Source organism: Engraulis encrasicolus, unplaced genomic scaffold (assembly GCF_034702125.1).
Source record: "Engraulis encrasicolus isolate BLACKSEA-1 unplaced genomic scaffold, IST_EnEncr_1.0 scaffold_190_np1212, whole genome shotgun sequence".
Lineage (NCBI taxonomy): Eukaryota > Metazoa > Chordata > Actinopteri > Clupeiformes > Engraulidae > Engraulis > Engraulis encrasicolus.
Window position 1 is genome coordinate 77,948 of NW_026945461.1, and position 7,247 is coordinate 85,194.

The following is a 7,247-nucleotide window of genomic DNA, read 5'->3' on the forward strand; positions in this document are numbered from 1 at the left end:
TTCACAAATGTTAACTTTTTAACAGATATTTACCACCACCAAAGTATTCAACATGACTGGGAAATTTGCACTTTTCATACATGAAAAGGGGGATCTTCTCCATGGTCCGCCATTTTGAATTTCCAGAAATAGACATTTTTAGCTGCAAAACTCACTACACTTTGGTATTCATGCAAAAATCTAAATTAGCAGTAGACAGCACAGTTTCAATGAGCACCATAGATGCAATAACTACTCTGGCCACAATTTTACACAGTGCACCTTCAAGCAAGAGCAAACAATGTTTTTAAAAAATGAGCTGCTTACAAATTATGCATTTTAGTATTCTTTATTGTTTTGTTTCTTGTTGGGTGTGTGCCAAAGCGGTCGGCTGCCAGATCCATCTCCACATTTTTGATAGCGTTCATCTCTCCCTTGTTGCCTCTTCACACTGTAAGATATTAAAAAGCACACAAAGCAGAAGGGAAACGTTAGACTTAATGCAGATGTATGTGCAGGCACAAATTACATACGATTGTGAATGAACTGACACATACAGGTGCTGGCCAAAAAATTAGAATATCATGAAAATGTTTATTTATTTCCATAATTCCATCAATAATGTTACACTTTCATAGATTATAGATTCACGACCCACATTTTAAACTATGCCAATAATTTGTTTATTCTTACATATTTTTGGCTTCAAGAAACCATGAATTAAGTAACTCAAAAAATTAGAAGATTGTGATGAAATCACCATTCTTTTCAGAAAAAAAGAAACGGGTCATATTGTCATATCAAATCAGTTAAAATTCTCGGCTTTCTAAATAACATGTCAATGTTTAATATTTGGTTAGAAATGTAATCCAGGGTTCCCACACTTTTTCAAAAATCATTTTCCAGGATATTTCCAGGACATTTCCAGGACTATTTTTGGATAATTCAGGACAGATATTTAATCCGTCGGACCCACAATTTGGACATACACAGCGACACACAATGCATTTTAGAGACAATGTGACTTTAAGGTTGAAATGAGTTGTAACGAATGAGTACAGTGTGTTAGAGAAGAGGGTACGTCCAAAGACGTCATAAGAGCATAGTATGGCATGGTCGCAAGGAGAGTCACTTTCTTCTTCTGCAGTTAGTACTGAGGAGACTAGTGATAGGAGGGATTACATTAAACACTGACAACTGGATCTCCTCTCTTGACCAATTTTGCGAAGTTACAGAGTTCAGATTTTATCCATTATGGCGTTGCACCCACTGACCATGAGCACAGTGTCTTTAAGCAATGTCCTCGGACTACACCTAACCCAATACTTTTTCCATTGAGTGATACTTCTTATCCAATGTACGTTATTTGCTTAGTACTGGCGGCAAGGTAAAATGCAAAGCCACTACCACCAGGGCTGGAGTGTGGAACAGGTCATAGGACATAGTGAATTTGTGTCAGCTGTAATTAAGGCTGAATGACAGCTGTAATTTAACCACAAACTGAACATTGACGACAGGACATCCTATTTTGACCGGGCCGGAACTAGCAGCAGCTCCTCGCACCCACAATGCAATTCAAATTGCAGAGTTTCCAGTGTCACAATTTTTATCGATCATGGCCTTGCATCTACTGCGCATGGTGTCCCCGGGCTACGCCCCCGCACTACACCGTGGCCAATGCAATTTCCTGCGAATAAGCGTTCTTATCCATTCTATGTTCTTTGTCCAAAGGTATTGACCTGGGTTGCGGTTGAAGATCACCAGCTGTCCCGCTAGTAGGAATCTGCTGGAGCTTGGCGACCACACCCCTATGTCAAATTTCGCAAGCCCAGCACGTGCAGCCTCTGTTCAATTAAAATGCTTTCTGATCCACAAAACGTTTATTCGTAATTAAATGAAAGTGCAATGTAAACTCACATTAATGTCACATTATCTCAGAAATTAATACCTTAATAGTCTCTCTCTTATCGCAAAAAATAGTGTACTTGGATTTAAATGCATTCTCCACAAGACTTGACTTTGACTTTTTTCACCAACCATTGTGGCCAGTGGTTTCTGTCTTTCTGCAAGCCAGTTTTGTTGCCAGTTTCTTTTTCTCTGGAATATTCTTGCATACAAACAATTGATGCGACTACTGTGATTTGTCACACCAAAGATCAAACTAGCTTTCAAAGTGAATAGTGAGACTGAAAGCTCTGATCTCCAAAAAAGATAGCAGTACAATTTTTTGTAAGGAAGTGCTAGCACTGCCTATTTGTAGGCCTATTATGACCGTAAGCAGGTTTTCGAGAGATATATAACGCCATGATATCAGCTAGCGACTTTTCAGCAAGCCAACTAGCGACTTCTAGCGACTTTTGGCAACACTGAGTCAAAGAATATGACTGTGTATAAGTGCAATCAAAGACGGCAACCTGACCAAACTGTGTGTGTGTGTGAATCGTCATGTCTAGACTCGGAGAAGAGTAATAATTACAATCGGGGAAAAAGTTGAAGGGAAAAAAAATCCAGGACAAATATTTTTTTCCAGGACATTTGGTGAATTTCCAGGACTTTCAAGGACTTGAAAACACATCTCTAAATTTCCAGGTTTTCCAGGACGTGTGGGAACCCTGGTAATCGCCTTAATCACGGCAATGATGTATTTAACATTTCAGTCAATGGCACACATGCTTGACAGCATCAAATGCAAATTTGTTTATCATGGTCTCATCAGAGTCAAACAAACTAAGGATATGGGTTACTGGAACCATGTCCTCTGATCTAATGACATCAAGATAAACAAATTGGCTTTAGATGGTGTCAAACATGTGTGGTGGTAAAAAGCGATGTGTACAAAGGAAAGTGCCTCATGCTGAAAGTCAAGTATGGTAGTGGGAGTGGCATGGCTTGGGGCTGTGTGGGTGCCATCAACAGTAGGAAGCTGAATTTCACCAAAAGAAATATGCTTGTCAACGTACTGCTTGTCAACGTACTGTAACTACTGAAACAGATCATGATACTCCCTATAGGATTTCATTCGAATCTCACACACATCAATTATAGCCAGGTGCAGACTCAAAATGTAAAAGTTTTTCAATTTCGAGACAATTCAGGCCAACACGGCCCCTTCTCAGACACTATGATAGGCGTGTACTCAATTTTGCACCAGCATAATTTCACAAAAATGGGCAAATATGTCATTTAAGTTATACAATTGGCCTTAATTTTCTTATGTAAGCTCAAAAGATGTTGTATTACACTTACTCTATGAGCGTTTTGGGAATAACTTGTGTGTTCAAAATGTTACTTTTCAACAAGGGTATACTCATTATTGCTGTGCACTGTATATTTGAATAATTTCTTAAAAATGTGGGAACATGGAGCAGCAGGAATAAGCTGTGGGACCAATGGGCTGTGGGAACATGACCCCGTACACAGAACATACAGTCAACCTAGCCAAGTAGACAGTAGGTATTCCATGCACTTTCAGGCCACCACAGAACAGCATCAGGCAAGTTCTGGTTAAGTGTTGTACAACAAGTGTGTGTGTGTGTGTGTGTGTGTGTGTGTGTGTGTGTGTGTGTGTGTGTGTGTGAGAGAGAGAGAGAGTAAGTGAGAGTGAGAGTGTGCACACCAGCATGCATGGGCTTTAATGCATAACATAAAAACAACTTACTTAATACATTCTGATGACGTCCGAGGGCTTCTTGAATATGTAGTGAGGCCGACCGAGCAGAGTAGAAGTCCTGTCCTTTCATTTGAGTCCTACAGCAGAAAAAGAATAAATAATTATGAATAATAGTTATTGGGATTTCACTGTGAAAATATTTAGTACAATTGGCATCCATGTTTACAATTAGTTTAGTTTATTGGTTTATTTCATCAGGGACCATGTGCAAAGTACATTAGTTACATAGTAAAAAAAAAGATGACCTGCACCACATTATAGCTAAAAGCTAATTTCCATCTGCATTCCCTGGGCAGGTAAGAAAACATATAACACACACACACACACACACACACACACACACAACCGCCTATATCACACACACACACACACACACACACACACACACACACACACACACACACACACACACACACACACACACACACACACACACACACACACACACACTAAAATATGTCATATGTAAAAACTACCATATGCTCAGTGTCAAAACAGGTATGTGCAAAACTATTAGTGGTGACCAGACTGGGTACATGAAAGCCATTTCTTCACTCCAAGTGAGAATGAATACAAGTTTGTAATGCCTTTTATGTGGGTGGGAAGGGCATTCCATTATTTAGTTGCTCTGCAAAAACAGATTGTGCAAATTTATGCTGTTACCCGGCTTGGGAGGCTACTATTTCCTCTGGTGGTAGATCTAGTTGTTCTGCTAATTTGTTCAGAGCAAGGATGGATAAAAGTTTTCAGAGGTGGTGGAGCAGAATTGTGAATCATTTTGTGCACAAGTTGCACAGCAGAATATAAAATTAGGTTGTCAAAACTGAGCAAGTAATACTTGTCCAGTATGGCACAACACAATGGTGAAATTGAGACGGACGTCTGTCAAGGGGTGTGAAAAAATGGATATTAACCAACCAGTCTTGTCAACATTAATCATGTTTTTAAAATATGACTCACACTGTATGCCATTTTAATGTGTGTGTGTGTGTGTGTGTGTGTGTGTGTGTGTGTGTGTTTGACCTATGGCCTATGGATGTGCTTACTTGTTTATATTTTGTCTATGTTATTGTATTTTAATATTTGTTTTACCTGTCCAGGGACTGCAGATGGAAATTAGCTATATAGCTATAATCTGGCACAAGCCATCTTTTTACTTCTGTAATCAATGTGTATTGTGCATGGTCCCTGTTGAACTAAACTAAATAAACTAAACTAAACTGTCCAAAACTTTAAGATTTCATGGTAGTCTTGTTAGCCTGAGACCAGCTTGACATACATTAGTGTAAATGAGACATTATCATGCCACTTACATATGTCTCAGCAGGATCAACAGTTAAAGAAGTTAAATTGTCAGCTCATACACTCACATGACAGTCCAAAAAGGTGTTCAGTGGCGGCTTCTTCTCTCACTTGCAGCTTCATACACATCGAGCGATGTTGATGCCAGGTCGATCAAGGAATGACTGTGCCTACTGTTTACAATTCTACCCAAAGCAAAAAGAAAAAGAAACACAAAAAGGTTGAAAGTTTGTCATAGAAATACATAGAACATACAATAAACCTATTCAAGTAGACAGTAGGTATTCTATGCACATTCAGGCCACCAAACAACAGCATCAGGCAAGCTCTTATTGAGTGCTGTACAACAAGTGTGTGTGTGTGAGTGAGAGAGAGAGGGGGGGGGGGGTGCGCGCGTGCCAGTATGCATGGGCTTTAATGCATAACATAAAAACAACTTACTTCATACATTCTGGTGGTGTCCAAGGGCTTCTTGAATAAATAGTGAGGCCAACGCCGCAGAGCAGGATTCCTGTCCTTTCATTTGTGTCCTGTAGCAGAAAAAGAATAAATAATTATGAATAATAGTTATTGGGATTTCACTGTGAAAATATATAGGCCTAGTACAATTGGCATCCATGTTTACAACTCTCGGCTCATACCTTCAAATGACAGTCCAAAAAGCTTTTCAGTGGCGGCTTCTTCCCTCACTTGATGCAGAGGCAGCTTGCTTCATACACATCGAGTAGGCCTAATGCTGGTGTCAGGTCGATCAAGGAATGGCTGAACCTACCGTACAATTCTACCCAACCCAAAGCAAAGAGGAAAAGAAAGACAAAAAAAGTTTGAACGTTTTGCATACAACATGCATGCATGAGCTTTAATTCACAATATTTTGATGAAGCCTAATCCATGTTATAGCCTATATCACAATGCAGTTATTAAACTAACAATACGACCATTTAGGTTTTGTGTAAATAGGCTACAACAATCAAGGAGTTACAAACTGCGTGATGTCAAATGAATTCAGCTCAAGGTGAGCTAATAGCACAACACAGAATGTTTGCTGTCGGCGGCACAACATGGATACGGTGATTATTAAGCCATCAGAAGAAATTGATTGAAAATAATCGAACACATCATGTACATCACACTCGCACCTATCTAGCTTTTTTGGCGAATGTTATACAAATCACAGCGGTCCTAGTTACAGAACTACCGGTAGTTGCTAGTCGACTAGAAACTACCTTTGTTTCTGTCCCGTGTTGGTAGGGTATGTTTGGGATGTTAGCTTCATAAAAGATTATCACCATTACTGCTAATGCCGCTAAAATTGACTCATATAGCCCGATCATGACACATTTTGAGTGGGTTCATCAAAAGCTTATGATGCCACAGCCCGCCAGCCACAAAGACAGCAGCAAGTTAGCGCGATGCTGCGGTGTTATGATTCAGTGCTCGGCCAAGCCATTTCACGACACAACAGAGGAGGTAATTAACTCACTGGACTAAAACGCTGAAAGAGTAGTGGCGACGGCGTGTGAGTGTATTTTACTTCTACCATAGTATTAAGTTAAATCATTACTTACCATCATATTGAATGATCAAGTCACGACAGTGCAGTGTTGGACGAGACGCGACACAGGCGGATAGTTGAGTTCAGTTGAGGTAAACTGAAGAACGGTCTCTCTCTCTCTGAGGGTTCCAAAGTGACAGTTGGGGAACAGTTTTGGCGCGTCCGAGTTGCTTTATGTGGCCCGCACCCGCCACGCGACTTCAAATCGGACTGAATTATTTTATTATGGCGCGTCCGGATTGTTTATCTGGCCCGCATCCGCCAGGAGCCTTCAAAACTGACTGTCAAACTACTGGTCCGGATCGGAGCTGCCGCTGATCGGCAAAATGACTGTGACTGCTATGCGGATCTGCTGACTTGAAAACGGACCCGGCCCAAATCTAATTGCTGTCTGGGTAGTATAGTAGGTAAAAGCCGCGGGGTCAAATGACCCCTCTCTGGTACTTCTAGGTAGGCAGAAAAATCCTGGTAGTTCTAGTGTTAAACGAGGCACTTCCTGTTAACAGACCTGTTGCAAAGAATGTCCACAACGTTCTTTGCCTGTTGTAAACATGGACAAAAAGCATGACTGTGCTCTGCCTACAATTCGATTGTTAACACCTTGGAGTGCAACAAATGGTAAGTTATGACAGGAAACTGTTGTTTTAATAGTTTTGTATATTTGTGGTGTGGAATATGATGATAAAAAACCCTAGATTTAACTTCTAAAGAAATCTTTATTAAATGTGTGAAATTTGCTAC

At 40.2% G+C, this 7,247-nt stretch overlaps 1 long non-coding RNA gene across 1 annotated transcript; it reads right to left on the bottom strand.

Moving 5' to 3' along the window:
• Window positions 1–309: 309 nt before the first annotated feature.
• On the bottom strand, window positions 310–6,021 carry LOC134442638 (uncharacterized). The gene is made up of 5 exons (XR_010033420.1): window positions 5,593–6,021; window positions 5,393–5,481; window positions 5,020–5,136; window positions 3,638–3,726; window positions 310–430 (listed from the first exon to the last, which is right to left on the bottom strand). It is a non-coding gene; the product is annotated as an uncharacterized LOC134442638 (long non-coding RNA).
• Window positions 6,022–7,247: the final 1,226 nt, after the last annotated feature.